We start from the raw sequence: 17,679 nt of genomic DNA, 5'->3' as shown, positions 1-17,679 counted from the left end.
CCAACCATAGCAAAATGCAGAAAGAAGGAAGGGGGCAAGAGGAGGGAAACTGATGTACGCAGAAGGCATGCCATATATTGCCTCGACTATCTCAGACTCACAGCCATTTAGGGTATTCTCATGCAGTCACATGGCTCTATATCTGCTTTGGGGAAACTTACACATCTTGGTTCACTTTTACATTTGAGACAAAGTCTGGATATGCAGCCATGTGGACACTAGTTAGCAGGGATTCTACTCATTCCCTAGATTATTGTAATAAAGTCCAGTGTCTCAGAGGACACTATAATGAATTCAAAATAAAGAGTGATGCCAGACAAATTCTGAGATTCTCCTCAGTCCATCCTTGGCAAACTCAACCTATGGAAATAAGAGCCTGGGTAACCTAGGCATATGGCATTGATGCTGTCTCTTTAAGGCCCATGACAGATTACCAGTGTCTTTTTTGCCAGGACAAGAGGCTGATCACATAGACTTTCCAAAGAGGAATAAGATTGAAATGAGCAGGCTATAGTAACCTGGTGGCAAAAAGGTTACCTGTGTCTGTATCGGTTCTTGTCAGACTCCACATGCTGAGATGGATGTGTAAGAATCAAAGTGAGCCTTAGCTAGTGAAAGACCCCCAAATGAACATTGAGAATGGAGTTCTATGTGAAATCAAGGGGTTTATTTTTCTAGTGTGCTGGGGTCATCTTACATCCAGAGGAGTGGAGACCCCTTCTCTTCTTTTCATAAGCTTTTTATGCATTTTTGAGGGCAGACTATAGCAACAGCAACTAGGCATGTAGTGGTTGTTGGCACTGGTGATCTTTACATTAATTGGCTGGGCAGGGAGGGGAACTCAAGGACCTTCCCTATCTCCAGGTTGCTGGATGATTGGCTGGGCAGGGGAGGGAGACTTTCCCTAAGGCCTGGTGGGAAGTTCTATGTCAGGGCTCTCTATTTCACCCTTTTCTTGTGAGTGCTTAGTGCTTCAATCGTGAAGCAATTAACCATAATCTATAAGCAAGTTAACGTATAGACAGAAACATTGAGAGGTATATCTTTATAGTGTTGTCTAAGTAGCATCTGCTGTACTCTAATAAAATTACCTAAGCAATTTAAAATGCAGGGTCCAAAGGTTATCAGCAAAAGTAGGATAATCAAGAGTCCAGCTAGAGTAGTTAACCATGGGGACAAATTAAATCAGGATTCAAACCATCTTTGGTTTTGTTCTCTTTCTCTTTCTTCAGGCCATCCCATTTTGTACTTTAGCCATTAAGTCTTTAACTACCCCCGAGTACTCTATGTAGAAACTGCACTCCAGTCCCCACACAGTGATTGCTATATTTTCTCCTGCATGCTCCAGCACTCCGATAAAATGAGATTGACCAAGTGGGTGATGCTTTTTCTTGTGTCCAGTGTGACTTTGCACTCATTTGACTTTCTTTCTTTCTTTCTTTCTTTCTTTCTTTCTTTCTTTCTTTCTTTATTTCTTTCTTGCTTTCTTTCTTTCTTTCTTTCTTTCTTTCTTTCTTTCTTTCTTTCTTTTTGTTTTGTGACACTGGGGTCTTACAACATAGCCCAGCCATATCTTAAAATCTAGAGCAATCCTATTGCTGTAACAAAAGTATTACTGCTCTTCCAACCATAGCAAAATGCAGAAAGAAGGAAGGGGGCAAGAGGAGGGAAACTGATGTACGCAGAAGGCATGCCATATATTGCCTCGACTATCTCAGACTCACAGCCATTTAGGGTATTCTCATGCAGTCACATGGCTCTATATCTGCTTTGGGGAAACTTACACATCTTGGTTCACTTTTACATTTGAGACAAAGTCTGGATATGCAGCCATGTGGACACTAGTTAGCAGGGATTCTACTCATTCCCTAGATTATTGTAATAAAGTCCAGTGTCTCAGAGGACACTATAATGAATTCAAAATAAAGAGTGATGCCAGACAAATTCTGAGATTCTCCTCAGTCCATCCTTGGCAAACTCAACCTATGGAAATAAGAGCCTGGGTAACCTAGGCATATGGCATTGATGCTGTCTCTTTAAGGCCCATGACAGATTACCAGTGTCTTTTTTGCCAGGACAAGAGGCTGATCACATAGACTTTCCAAAGAGGAATAAGATTGAAATGAGCAGGCTATAGTAACCTGGTGGCAAAAAGGTTACCTGTGTCTGTATCGGTTCTTGTCAGACTCCACATGCTGAGATGGATGTGTAAGAATCAAAGTGAGCCTTAGCTAGTGAAAGACCCCCAAATGAACATTGAGAATGGAGTTCTATGTGAAATCAAGGGGTTTATTTTTCTAGTGTGCTGGGGTCATCTTACATCCAGAGGAGTGGAGACCCCTTCTCTTCTTTTCATAAGCTTTTTATGCATTTTTGAGGGCAGACTATAGCAACAGCAACTAGGCATGTAGTGGTTGTTGGCACTGGTGATCTTTACATTAATTGGCTGGGCAGGGAGGGGAACTCAAGGACCTTCCCTATCTCCAGGTTGCTGGATGATTGGCTTGGCAGGGGAGGGAGACTTTCCCTAAGGCCTGGTGGGAAGTTCTATGTCAGGGCTCTCTATTTCACCCTTTTCTTGTGAGTGCTTAGTGCTTCAATCGTGAAGCAATTAACCATAATCTATAAGCAAGTTAACGTATAGACAGAAACATTGAGAGGTATATCTTTATAGTGTTGTCTAAGTAGCATCTGCTGTACTCTAATAAAATTACCTAAGCAATTTAAAATGCAGGGTCCAAAGGTTATCAGCAAAAGTAGGATAATCAAGAGTCCAGCTAGAGTAGTTAACCATGGGGACAAATTAAATCAGGATTCAAACCATCTTTGGTTTTGTTCTCTTTCTCTTTCTTCAGGCCATCCCATTTTGTACTTTAGCCATTAAGTCTTTAACTACCCCCGAGTACTCTATGTAGAAACTGCACTCCTCATTGAGTGCAGCACCTCATAAACCTCTTTGTTGAATGAACAATAAGTCTAACCCCCTGCAGTTCTGGAGCACCACTTGTGAGAGGGAAATAAGTGACTCCTGGAGATGAGAGATTGAATTTCAAACATCTTGATATCTATATTCATGGCAGTCAGTAGGCTCTAATAATTTTTCCCCCCTGAAGGCAAGTGCTGATGCTCCAGTAGCAGTACCTCCTCTCTCTAGACCCTAGAGTAGGGGAACTGTGAGCAATATGAGGTTTTCTTTTCTGACACTAAATGTCTCCATTCCAATGATTCAGGAGTTCCCTATGAGGATGATAAATGAGGTGGGGGACCAGTTGCACTATGACACAGAAATCTTTGATGGTGTTAAAAACAGTGGAGTGAACATAAGGAGTCAACCCTGTAGAGCAGGCCCATCATCCATTTTCTGGGGTGATGTAATATGTGTCACTCTATGCTGTTGACCAATGTTGGCTACACAAATGGGAGTGAGAGCTGAGTACCTTTCCTAGACATAGTCCTTTTTCAGACACAGCTTGAAAATTGAGGCCAACTCCAGATTTTTCTACACATCTACAAGTATTGGAGTCATTAGATGCTATAATGTATGGATTGAAAGCTATACCTTCATAATAGGGGGAGGTATATGATAACATAACTAACAAGATCTGGTTAGATCAGGTTTAGTCTTTAGTATTTAGTGGGATATCGATTGATCACAAAAAAGGTTTTTTTTTTTCAATTAGTTCCCTGTGATGGGAGACTGTCTTGACCTTGCTTCTATAGAATGTAAGGAAGTCAGGAGGAGGGGTGACCCTGGTGTTGAGAGTTACTCCTAACTGGGGAATATTAAGGATAAATCCTGGGCCTTGTGCAGAAGTGCTGGGTTGGAAGCCATCTTTAGGATTCTGTTAGTCCAACTGGGGTCATGAGGGTCTTTATCTTTAACGTGATAGTAAACAGTAGGTCATCATCATATCATGTCTGGTATAATCTTAACCCCCAGGAGCTACCAACTCCCAAGTTGTGAGCTTCTTTTCTCTTTGGGGTGAACTATATGGTAATAGTGTTGCAAAAAAAGTTAAGGCAGGGACACTTTTCTGTCCAAGTCCCTGATAGATGCTGGTTTCCCCAGGTGTCATCAGGATGGATTCCTTAGTGGAGGTTTTCTGTCAAACTATGATATCTCCCACAGCTGCTGCTTATAAGTCCCCTTCCCTTCAAGGCCCTGCTTACTGTAATCAAGTCCCAGCTAGAGCTGTGCTTCCAGTAAATGTTCTTTGGTCCTCTGCATCAATGAGCCATAGACCTGAATCTCCCATTCTTGGGTCACACATAAATTAGAACCTGATGAAGGTTATCGCTTAGCTGGGGATATCCACAACCTATGTCCCTATCCCATACTCCCCTGCATTTGCAAGGTGTCAGTGAGTTTGAACTTTTTTCCATGGCACTCAGGCAGCCCCTCCCACTCCATTTATCCCAGGTGTCCAGTCTGCCTTCCAGGCTACACAGATCAGAGGATAAAGTAGGCCAAGAAGTATTTGGAGGGTGTTCCCCAGTGTTTGACCAGACCATATCCCTGGTGGCTAGGACTACCTGCCAGGTTAGTCTTGGAGGTTGATGAGGGCTGCCTGGCCTGGCTCGAGTCTTCTAGGCAAGGAGTCCAAGCACAGTGGCCAGGAAGAAGAAGCCTGATCACTTGGCCATCTGGAGAGTTTAAGCTTCAATGTGTTTGAGGTTTGCTGTGCTTTCCAGTGTAACGATACTGAACCGATGTAGGTCCACTACCCAGTTTTCCATGGGTGATGTGGACCCTGGCAGCAACTCCATCTATTTTGACAGTAGTTGGCATGGTTAGCAACATGACATAGGGTCCTTTCCACCTGGAGTCTAGTGTTCCTGCTAGATGTCTCCAGATGTAGTCCACATCCCCTGATTAGATGTTGTGTATGGATGATGTTCCTGGGGTACACAGGGCAGAAATTTGTGGCCATAGATTCTCTTGAACAATGATGGTTGTTGAGTTCTTAAAGCCTTGGGGCAATCTAGTCCAAGTCAACTGCCCTGTGATCCATTTATCAGGGAATTTCCATTCAAAGGGAAAATATTCTTGACTCTTGGCTGCTAGTGGAAGACAGAGAAAACACATCCTTTTCCTATAGAACTGTATACTAAGTCCTGGAGGATGATAAAGAGCCCAGGAGAGTGCATGGGTTGGGTACTGTGGGGTGGATGTCAGCCACCCATTTATTCACTTCTCTTTAATCCTGTACTAGCCAGTAATCCTTAGTTCCAGGTTTTCTCATGGGGAAGGCGGGGTGTTCTAGGCCAATCAATACTTCTGCAAAATTCCCAGCTGTAAGAATCTATTAATAAGGGGTATTTTCCCTTCCTGGGCTTCCTGGACATTGGGTACTGCCAGACAGAGATAGGAGAGGCTTGTTCCCTTAGCTTAACCACGACTAGAGGCTGGTGCCTTTATTTCCCCATCCCAGCTGTCTCTGCCCATGCTTGGGGAAAAGCCTCCAGCCACCAGTCCATTTCCTTTGGTGTAGACCCTTTGGGGATTTGTTCAAATAACTGGTACTCATCTTCTAAATTAATAGTGAGCACTTGAATTGGCTCCCTACTTGGTCCTTTGATTTGAGGCCCTTCTGGGAGGAAATTAATTTTTTCACCCATCTTTGAGAGTAGGTCTCTCTCTAATAGATGGTAGGGGCAATTGACAATGACCATAAAAGAATGGGATACCCTGCCCATGCCTATTGCCCTAACATTCTCAACAACTTATCCTGCATCACTTCTAACTTCCGAAGTTTCTTTTTGATATCTCTACTAGCCTAGTGTAGCCTATGTCAACAGATCTTTGGGTAGTCCATGAATATAGTTTGGTGCCAGTAGCCACTTGGACCCATGGCTTATTGCTTGACAGTGGCCCATCAGAGTGTAGCAAGTTGGAATATTGAGCCCCTGTATCAACTAAGAATTGGGTATTCTTTCCTTCCACTTTCTGTTCTCCAGGAGGGGTTACAAACCCCATCCTTCCTATTCATTGTCTCCACCCATGGACAGGATCTTGGGGTCTTTGGATCACCCTTCCCAAGGCTCACCAGATGTCTTTTTTCTTATTGGGACATTCTTGGGCCCAGTGGACCTTTTCCTTGCAGTGTTCTCATTGTTCCTTGTCCAGCTGCTTCCACTCCTTCCAGTGTGGCTCCCTCTTCCCTGCTTTCCCTCACGACTCTTTTCCCATTTCATTTGCCTTTTATCCTCTTCTTTATTCAACCTTACTTCTTTCTCTTCCTCAGTTTCCCTATTTCGATAGACTTTTTCTGCCACTTGCACTAAATCTCTCAATTTATCCTGCAACCCTTCTAACTTCTGAAGTTTCTTTTAGACATCTCTACTAGCCTAGTGTATAAAACCATACTCACTGTAGCCTTACGTTCTTCACTACTTGGGTCATATGGCATATCTGGCAGAATACCCCCATAAGTCTCTCTAAGAAAACCTCCAGTGACTCCATGGGTCCCTGCTTAACCTCTCTTACCTTAGTCAAAAGTGTGTCGCACCTGAGACCAGACAAAAGAGCCTGTTGATAGACCTTTAAGTGTTCCTTACCTCCAACTGAATTAAAATCCCAGTCCAGTCTCTGAAGAGGAAACCCTTCATTGATCTCAGAGGGATTATGGGTTGGGGCACCATTCACTCCTGGAACATTCTTTCTAGCTTTCAAGAGGGTCTGCTCCTTCTCCTCCATGGTGAAAAGAACCTGAAGGAGCTGTTGACAATTATCCCAGGTGGGCTGATGAGTAAAAAGAATAGACTTTATCAAGTTAGTAAGCCCCTTAGGGTTATCAGAGAAAGGTCAGTGTTGTGACTATCAATTGTACAAATCTGAAGAAGAAAAAGGCCAATACTGCATGGCTTGGTTGCCAGCTGCATCTAAGGGCCCAATAGCCTGTAGGGGAAGGGCTGCATTTTTATCAGGGAAAGGGCTTCTCCTGCTCTGGGCTCCCTTATTGAGTCCTGGATATTCACCTAAGTGGGGGAGGTGTGGGTAAATCCCCAGGGGAAGGGCAGGTCTGGAAGTGGGTGGGAGTTGCCTTGGCTCTAGCCATGATACCTTGTGGTGGGACCTTGGGAGCCACCATAGGGCAGTAGGGAGGCAGAGGTAGGGGCTCTAAGAGGAGTAGGCCCATAGCTCCAGGTTCGTATAAGACTTTCTTTGGAGTTGACTCACTAGGTGATGATTCTTTTCATTCCTGGATGGGCAGGACCTGTGAAGGCTTGATGGTAGGAAAGGCCTTAACCCACAAAGGGGGATCAGTATCGAATTCCTTCCCAATCACAATATAAGGAACCTGGTTAGGTTAGATGGATGACCCGACCTTGAATATCTTCTTCTTGACTGCCATAACACCTGGGAGATCAAAGGTCCAAATCTTAAGCCAACCGACTCTGAAAGGGAGTCATTCTGAGGAACACAAAGTTATCAATCTCGTTTTTAAAATTATCACTGACAAGTTATGAGTGCAATTGAAGGGAGTTGGGACTTTTCAGAATCCATAGTTGAGGCAGCAAGCAGTCTTAGAGCCCGGGCATGCTGGACAAGCTTGAAGCAAAGTTGTGGTTGAGTCATTCCACAAACAGACAAGCCATAAAAGATAAGGGGTGACTCCTCTGTCTCCTGTGTGAGATATGTGTAGGCCCAGAGCTCTGATAATAAACTGCCTCCAGTGTTTGCATCAAGTCGGTCTCTTGCATTTCCTTGGGTATACGCTAACCCGAGAATGGAGTGGGGTCTCCCCAAAAGGAGGTCACTGACCTCACCCAATAATTAACTACCAGTTCAAGGGGGGTTGATTCTGCCTGTCACATGTCCAAAAATGTCATCAGTCCCAGTCCAATAACACAAAGAGTCACGAGGAAGACAGACAATTTGACCCTGCCACAGGTGAAACAACCCAGTAACCAGGTGACTCAGCCAGCTCCCACTGGAGACAGTCTAGAAGGTTCCAAAAGGAGCAGTGTCCTCACATTACCCTCTGTGGTAGTGGAAGCTTCCTCCAGTCACCCTGCAGTCACTGTGGTAAGGCACATCTGCCCACCGTAAACAACCAACCACCGACCACAGGCTTCTCTAAAAGCCTTACAGACACTCACAAGCAAACTGAAAGGAAAACACAAGAAACAGAGACAGACAACTGAGGTACCTGACATTTTAGGCTCTGGCAGGTTCTGAGACCACCATTTCTCTTGCCATCATTGAGGGTCTGGCTTCCCAGCCAGTGTACCAAATGTAAGACTCAAAGTGAGTCTTACCTACCAGGAGAATCCTAAATGAGACTGAAGAATGGAGTTCAATGCAAAAGCAAGAGGCTTATCTTTCTAGCATGCTGGGGTCGCCCTGCACCCAAAAGAGAGGTGACTCCTTTCTTTCATAAGCCTTTATAAAATTGTTTTAGGACAGATTATAGCAACAGCAACTAGACACATAAGGATTGGTGGCCCTGATGGTCTTTACATTTATTGACTGGGCATGGATGCGAACTCAAGGACCTTCCCAATCTCCAGATGTCTGGATAATTGGCTGGGCAAGGGAGGAAGACTTAACTACCTTCCCTAAGGCATGGTGTGAAGTTCCATGTCTCTCTCAGATGAGGGTTTTGACTTGAGGCAACTAGAACGTACAGTAGGGCACTCTGAGTTCGCTACTATTCTAGGGCAGGGACTCTGGTGTAAATATAACATTTACTTGCTAGATGTAAAAGTATATTTTATTCTCCTGACCTAACTGTAATCTCAGAGGCTTACTACCCCGTCTGTTAACCTTGGCAAGCTTCTAGCCTCTGTACAATCTAATCTAGGCTTACAATGAGTCGAGCCTCATTTCTGAATAAACTCACCCTTTTTTCTCCTTTGTGATCTCTGTCTGGTGTATCTCTCTAAGCCTCTCCTGAATTGATCTGCTTGGCCTCATACTAATTTTTGCAATCTCTTCTAATCTGAATCCTTCTTACTCTCTGTCTTATCTGTGTTCACCTGGGCCTAGCTTGTTATCTCTTCAGCCAGTCTCTGTAAAACTCTCCAGATAAAACTGCCTCCTCTCTTTCCTTGCATTTACCTTCCAAGGAGTTGCATTTTGTTTTTTCTTCTTGGGAGAGTTGTAAAGAACCCATTCTGTTAAATCTTTCTCTGATTCTTCACTTTGTCTCCCACACAGCTACAATTTTTTTCAGATTTGTAGGTTCATTCTACAAAACAACTTTAACTTCATTGTTTGGGATTTAAGGTGTATACTAACATCATGTTTGTATTCCAGACAGAGGGATTAAAGGGGGTGCTAAGGGATGAATAATAACAGAACCAGAAACAAATTTTATTTTGTTTTTTCTGAAAAGAATACAATCTCAAAGTTTGCAATGTAAAATAACATCCTGTAACATTCTGGCATCCTGGTGATTTTTGTGATGGATGAGACTTACAGATTCCTAAGACATGGGATGAATACACGACCTATGAATGCAGGCCCTGTCTGATTAGGGTGTGTCTTTGTGGCCAGATTTGCTGAATGATTCCCTGAATTCCAAGACACACAGAGCCTAAAGGCAGACCTCAGCAGCCACTTTGCAGTGACATCTATCTTCCATGTGGTCAGCACTGTGGGTCTGATGGAAAGACTAGGTTTGTCCTTGTTGGCCTTAAGTCAACATGGGCAGGTGACTCTTGGATACTGAAAAATGAATGGCTAGGGATTGGACTTTCACCAGGGCATCTCAGAAAATGTGACTTTCAGACACTGATACATACAGACCAAAATAGTGTTCAGTGGATGAGACATTGCAGGTAGACTTGAAATGAAGAAGAGTGGGATAGTGAGGACATGTCTCTTGTGGACTTAGAAAGACAACTCCAAATGTGACTTGATCAAGAGAGGATCACCAGTGGCTTCCCCTGTATGGGAGTCATACATTTATGGCAGTTTAAGAACCTGAATACTCTCCTCTGGTATTCTATTCAGGTACTCCCTCAGTTTTAGGATCAGACTAAACATTTTGAAGGCCGAATATACTTCACATTGGGACCTGCCTTCATTTTTTTTTTAAAGATTTATTTATCATATGTAAGTACCCTGTAGCTGTCTTCAGTAACCAGAAGAGGGCGGCAGATCTCTTTACAGATGGTTGTGAGCCAGCATGTGGTTGCTGGGATTTGAACTCAGGACCTTGGGAAGAACAGTCAGTGCTCTTACCCCCTGAGACATCTCTCCAGCTCTCCTGCTTTCATTTTTAAAAAGAAGACATGAGACGTTGACCCACAGGTGGACATGAACTACACCCAAGTACCCAGAAGGCCCCCACTGCTTGTCCTTGACCAGAGTTACTCCGTAGGACTTCCTACCAACACATAGTGAAAAATTATTCTGGTTGTTCTGATGTAATTTTAGAAGTTTGTGACTATTCATGGTCTTGCTTCAGAACACCCACCTGTCACAACAGTATTTTATTGGATATGTGCCAAGTTAGACACCCCTTTAACTTACTAACATTCCCTATAAAACTTTGACCTGCTGAGGGTTCAAGGCTGCTCTGCTTTAGTGTCCTTCAGTGTCAGGGTTAAGTTAGAGGAAAGCCCAAGCCTAAACTTGTAATAAAGAAACCCTACTATAATGTCATTATATTGGAATGGGATCCTTGTGGTCTTTTGGGGACCTTGCAGAACAATATCACTAGGGAATCATTAGTCCTAACACACAGTGCAGTCAAGCACATATCCTGCATATATGCAGTTATAGTCAAGCAAGTCTTTTTACAGAAAGTAAAACGTAATTTGTACAAACCTTGACAATTACAAGAGCAGAGCCCAGTTTTGGGGGAAGTTGCCTATGCTCAGGCAAATGAGGCTTACATCTCTGAGGAATTTTTGTTTTATAGGTCTTTCCTTTTCAACGGGGTTTTCTTTGTATCATTGGCTCTCACTGAACTCAAAGGTCTGCCTGCCTCTGCCTCTCAAGTGCTGGGATTAAAGGTAAGACCCACCATGCCTCTGCTATTGCTCCCTCAAACACTTAACCCTTTAGAATTTCATCGTAACTCTCATCATCACAGAGAAAGGTTTCTTTCCCAAGACACCTTTACTTCATCTCAAATGTTGGTTTTATTTCTTAATTTACACATTTGTTTTCTTCAGACTGGTTTTTCCTCTATTGCTCAGGTTGACTTTTTACTGGACAGTATAGCTCACATTGGCTGCAATTTGGAAACTCTTTGCTTCTGATTCCATAATCTTGGCTTGGCAAAGATGGGTCATAACACTCTACCCAAACCTTCTAATTTGTAGGTGAGTTAATCAAACATGAATGTTTTTTCAAGGCTCACTTCAGATTAATATTTCTGGCTTTTAAAAGGCAATTATTGAGGTTCTATGTTATCTTGGCTTGGTGGCACAAACTTTTTTCCTTGCAGGGACAGGTGATGCTCTGTGAGATGGAGTTGTGTCTAACCTGTAAGTATTAAACTATCCATGGTTACACAGGGACAGCTTCTTCAAAACTAAACAAAACATGGTTTCATTTTATTTCATGTGTTTAATTTTTTACTAATTTTTAATCACGTTACATCATGATGACAGTGCCCCCTTCTTCTTCTCCTCCAAGATCCACCAATACATGTTTCTCCACACATCACCCTGTCCTCAACTCCTCAGAGAAAGGAAAGTCCACCATTTGTTCAACTCTGTTCTGGGATATCCAGTCCTAGGAGGAATAAGCATATCTGAACCAAGGAATTTGCATGACCCAACCATGAAGTCCAGTTAGGGAAAGGGAATCCAATGGCAGGTAATAGAGTCAGACACAAAGCTGCCCCAACTATTAGGAAACCTACATGAATAACAAGCTGTATTTCTGCTCCAAATGTGTAAGGAGTCTCTGTTTTGCCCATGCATGCTCTTTGGTGGGTGATTCAGTCTTAGTGAACTGTCTTAGACTCAGATTAGTTGACACTGCAGTTCTTCTTCTGGTTTCCTTGATCACTCTAGCTTACTCAGTTCTATCCCATACTGCTTCACAAGGCTCCCTGGCCTCAGCCTGATGTTTCTAAGAAGTTCTCTGCATGTTCTTTCTTTTTTAATATTTATTTATTTATTTATTTATTTATTTATTTATTATGCAAACACTCTGTAGCTGTCTTCAGACACACCAGAAGAGGGTGTCAGATCTTATTACAGATGTTGTGAGCCACCATGTGGTTGCTGGGATTTGAACTCAGGACCTCTGGAAAAGCAGTCAGTGCTCTTAACTGCTGAGCCATCTCTCTAGCCCTCTGTACTTTCATCTGGTGTTGGATTAAGTCTTTCAGGAGAAAGTTATGCTAGGTTCCTGGCTGCAAGAAGAGCAAAGTATCATTAATAGTGTCAGTAACTGGCTCTCTCGCATGGGATGGGTATCAAGTTAGGGCAATCATTGATTGGCTGTTTCCTCAGTCTCTGCTCCATTTTTATCCCTGTGCATCTTGTTGGAAAGAAAGATTTTGGGTTCAAGGTTTTGTAGATAGATTGATGTTCTCCTATATCCACTGGAAGTACCACCAAGGTACAAGAGATGGACACTTTTGTCTCAATACCCACTGCAGGTAAAAATCTCAACTAGGGGCACCCCCATAAACTCCCTGAAGCCTCCCCTCTCCCAGGACTCCGACTAGACCCAGATATGACCCCCACTGATTTCCATTCTCACTCCCAACCTTCTCAAGTCCCCTTTTCTTCACACCTGATCCACATCCCCACATACATTCTTACCTCCCTCCTACAAGTACCTGTCTTCATCCACCTACAATAATCATATTGCTAACCCTTTGTGTAATATTTATACATCCTTCCTTGGACACTCCTTCTTACCTGAGTTTCATTGTGTCTATGGATTGAAGATCAGTTCTCCTGTGCTTTGTGGCTAATGTCCAATTATAAGTAAATACAGAGCATTTATGTCTTTCAGGTTCTGGGTTACCTTACTCATGATGATATTTTCTAGTTGAATTCATTTTAATGCAAATTACATGATGTTCTTATTTCTAATCACTGAGTAGTAGTTTGTTATGTACATGTGCCACATTATCTCTCTCCATTATTCAGTTGAGGGACATGCATGTTGTTTCCAGTTTCTGACTGTTATAAATAAAGCTTCTCTGAATATTGTTAAGCAAGTGCTTTCTGGTAGAGTGGAGCATCTTTTTGGCATATGCACAGAAGTGGCATATCTAGGTCTTGGGGTAGAACAATTCCTAATTTTCATAAAAAATACAAATTGATTTCCAAAGTGTTTGTTTCTTAAGCCAGTATTGTCTCATAATATAGAAAAGCCTCATGCATGTAGTGTGTTCTCATTCAGTACCTCAGGCATCAGCTTGGCTTCCTCCTTGGGTCTTGTCTTTCCATTTTTTATTTATATTTCTGTTTCATAGTGCTGATAACTTCATCCATGGCTTTTATTGGCTTTACTCTGTTTCTAATACTAAGCATACACCTCATGAAAATATCCTCAGAGTTTTTGTCACAACCATAGTGTCATAAATGTGCATTCTCTTTTGGAATATAATGCTGAGTTGGATGCTCTGTCCTTCTTCGGCGTGTTAGGTATTCAGAGGAAAGAGGCAAGAGAATGGCTTGCATCTAATGTTGCTAGGCAGTAATACTGCAGATGTAGCCAATTGGAAATGTTTCCTTAAGCTTCTGTAAGGTAAAGGACACTGTCAATAGGACAAAACAGCAACCAACAGATTGGGAAAAGATCTTTACTAATCCTCCATCTGATAGAGTGTTAATATCCATTATATACAAAGAATTCAAGAAATTAGAATACATAGAACCAAATAACCCTACACATGGGCACAGGGAGAAAGTTCCTGGACAGATCACCAATGGCTTATGCTCTAAGAACACGTATCGACAAATGGGACTGCATAAAACTGCAAAGATTCTATTAGGTAAAGGACATGGTCAATAGGACAAAATGGCAACCAACAAATTAGGAAAAGATCTTTACTAATCCTAAATCTAATAGAGGACTAATATCCAATGTATACAAAGAACTCAAGAAGTTAGTCTCCAGAGAGTCAAAGAAGCCTATTAAAAAAGTTGGGTACAGAGCTAAACAAAGAATTTTCACCTGAGGAATATTGAATGGCTGAGAAGCAACTAAAGAAAAGTTCAACATCCTTAGTCATCAGGGAAATGCAAATCAAAACAACACTGAGATTCCACCTCACACCAGTCAGAATGGCTAAGATAAAAACTCAGGAGACAGCAGATGCTGGGGAGGATGTGGGGAAAAAGGAATACTTCTCTATTGTTGGGATTGCAAGCTGTTAAAACCACTGTGAAAATCATTTTAGTGATTCCTCAGAAAATTAGACATAGTATTACCTGAGGACTCAGCTATACCACTCCTGGGCATATACCCAGAAAATGCTCCTATATGTAATAAGAACACATGCCCCACTATGTTCATGGTAGCCTTATTTATAATAGCCAGAAGCTGGAAAGAACCCAGATGTCCTTCTACAGAGGAATGGATACAGAAACCTTGGTATATATACACAATGGAGTACCATTCGGCTATTCAAAACAATGAATTCATCAAATTCATAGGCAAATGCATGGAACTAGAAAGTGTCATCCTGAGGGAGGTAACCCCAATCACAAATGAATGCGCATGGTATGCCCTCAGTAATAAGTGGATGTTAGCCCAAAAGCCCAAAATAAACAAGTTACAATTCACACAGCACAGGAAGCTCAAGAAGAATGAAGACTTAAGTGAGGGTGTTTAGGTTCCTCTGAGAAAGGGGACAAAATATTCACAGGAGCAATAAAGGAGACAAAGTGTGAAATAGAGACTGAAGTAAAGTCCACCCAGAGACTGCCCTACAAGGGGATTCATCCTATAAACAATCATGAAACCCTGACAACTACTACAGATGACAAGAAGTATTTACCAAAAGGAGCATGTCTTGGTTGTCTCTGGAGGGACCCTGCCAGAGCAAGAAACTGGCGAAGACTGTTGAGGACATCGGTACAGGGGAAAGTTCCTGAACAGAACACAAATAGCTTGTGCTCTAAGATCAAGAACTGACAAATGGGACCTCATAAAATTACAAATTTTCTGTGAGAGGATAGTTTTCAGTTGGGTTACAGTCTAAAGCCAGAACATGAGTCAGGAGTAGAATTATAAGACTTTTAAGTTCAAATAGATGACAGGGGTAATACTTAATTGATAAAAAATGATTGACTGGGTGTTAGGTCTATTCTATATGCTATAAATTACAAAATGGTAATCAAGTGACCATAGGTGTGTGGGTTCATTTCTGGATCTTCTATCCTATTCCAATGATCTGCCTTCTTGCCACTGTAGCAATACTATGCAGTTTTAAACACTATTGCTCTGTAGTATTGCTTGAGGTCTGGGATACTAACTCCCCCAGTATTTCTTTTGTTGTTGAGAATAGTTTTAGATATCCTGGATTTTTTGTTATTCCAGATGAATTTGAGAATTGCTCTTTCTAACTCTATGAAGAACTGAGTTGGGATTTTGTTGGGCATTGCATTGAATCTGTATATTGCTTTTGGCAAGATGGCCATTTTAACTATATTAATCCTGCCAATCCACGAGCATGGCAGATTTTTCCATTTTCTGAGGTCTTCTTCCATTTCCTCCTCAAATCTGTATCATCTTTCTAAATGCTAAACAACTTGGACTGGTTATAAGACTATTAGTCTTCAACCCCATCAGAAATCCAAGAATGACTAATATTACCTGAAAGTATGAGAAGCACAAAATATAGCTTCTAAAACTTAGACAATTTATAGAGACTGTTGATCACCTGGAAAGGCCTTATACACCAAAATTTTGGAGCATCAGTCTTCAGCCTTAAGGCCCAGGATCCATCAGTTTTCAGCCTTCAGGCCCAGGATCATCTGACAGACCTTGGTAATGCAGAATTTTGAAGGGCTGATTACTCTGTCTTGGCAGAGATTATCAGTCGACTATTCCGCATAGTGTGTCCTTTTTTTTTTTTTTTTTTTTTGGACAGTATTTGTCTGTAGATGAAATGAGGCAATTCTTGCCTGGTGACTGTCTTGCCACAACTGAAGCAACTCCACTGATGCTCAGTTTCTTCTTTGAATTCAAGAAAGGGGTGCTGTCAGGAGCAGACAGGTCTCCAGTAAAATGATCTTTAATAAAGAAATGTCAAAAAACATCATATTCTGTGGACTTTTGACACCGTTGAAGACCATCAATCTACCTACAGCTTCTCTGAACTGCTAAGCCTTGACTACTCTCAGCCATTTCTATTCAATATAACTCAGGAAAACCCTTTTGATTAACTCACAACCACGATTTGGCTATCTGGCCCTTAACTTGTATTATTCAATCATCTACAAACATTTTATAATAGCAGTTATAGAAGAAGTGTATCTTAACCTTTGATTCTTAAATGTGTTATACAGGGACAAGGCCGATATGGGAGTAACAATGCTAATCCCGGTTTTATATCAATAATAAATGTATACCAATGAAAATCTTAAATTTACATCAAATAAATTCTGAACCAACAGAAGAGATTATACCTTCAACTTTGTGTCAATTATAAAGAATTCTACCAATGGAAGATCTGGCTATGTAATGTTTTGCTTAAAAATACATTTGGATAAAAATACACTTATCCCTATTTGTCTGTTTCTATAATTTCTATGATATTACTATATCCCTTTTTTCTTTTCCACCCCCTTCTCCTTTACGTATGAAAGAAGGATAGAGAAGAGGAAAGGAAAAGTAGAAATCCCTGAGTTTAAGTTCTTTAGTACTCTCCCTGTCCACAGCTACATTTGTAAAGTATCCCTAAAATGATAGCATATCTATAATTCCTAAAATAATCAGAACCGTCCACCACACATAAGGAACTGGGACAATGATTGTCTTCTCTCTGCTTCTAGCTGAATTGGGGCAAAGAATTCCCATGTGGGAGCCCTAAGGGAAATAAGAAATTTTGAGGGCTAGCTGGCATTATTTGCCTTCCAGTCACTATGTGGTGAGAAAATCCGTGCCTCCAGGTCAGATGTCATCTTGACCATGACATTCTGAAAGGCTGGAGAGGCAAGTAAAGTTCTGGAAGCAAGTCTTTTAAAAGAATCAGTTTTGATGTAGTTGAAGTAGAGTCAAGTGCAAAGCTGGAATGGAAGGTCTTAGAATCTCAGCATCCTGGAGGGTGAATCTTTTCAGGGCTGTCTTTCTCTTTCATCCCTGTAGTATACAAAACTTAAAAGCAACAAGTAAACAGGTAAAAACATTCACACAGAGCATGCAGGGGGCACAGATTGGCCAATGAAGATAAATAAAGAAAGACGACTGACTGCCTTTCCTCAGGTTAGCTTGATCACCTAGTCAAACTACAACATAACTGTGTATGCATGTCCTTGTAAAGGATAGTATGTAATACCCAATAAGTGTTAATGACTGTGTATAGACATTTTAGTCTCAACCAGTTCCAGGGCTGTCTCCATAAACAGAGACTTAAATATCACCACATATACATCACCTATTTTGTTGATTGTGTTAGTCTCCGTTTTCTTCTCTGTCACCAAGGTCTTCAGGAGATCTCCCTTTGTCTTGTCTGATTTTTTTATCAACTTGGAAGGAACCCACAGCTTTTCTTTTCCTGTGGAAACATAGGCATAGCCCCTCCC

The sequence above is a fragment of the Apodemus sylvaticus genome, chromosome 3, assembly GCF_947179515.1.
Source record: "Apodemus sylvaticus chromosome 3, mApoSyl1.1, whole genome shotgun sequence".
NCBI lineage: Eukaryota > Metazoa > Chordata > Mammalia > Rodentia > Muridae > Apodemus > Apodemus sylvaticus.
Note: the sequence above shows the minus strand (reverse complement) of the source record.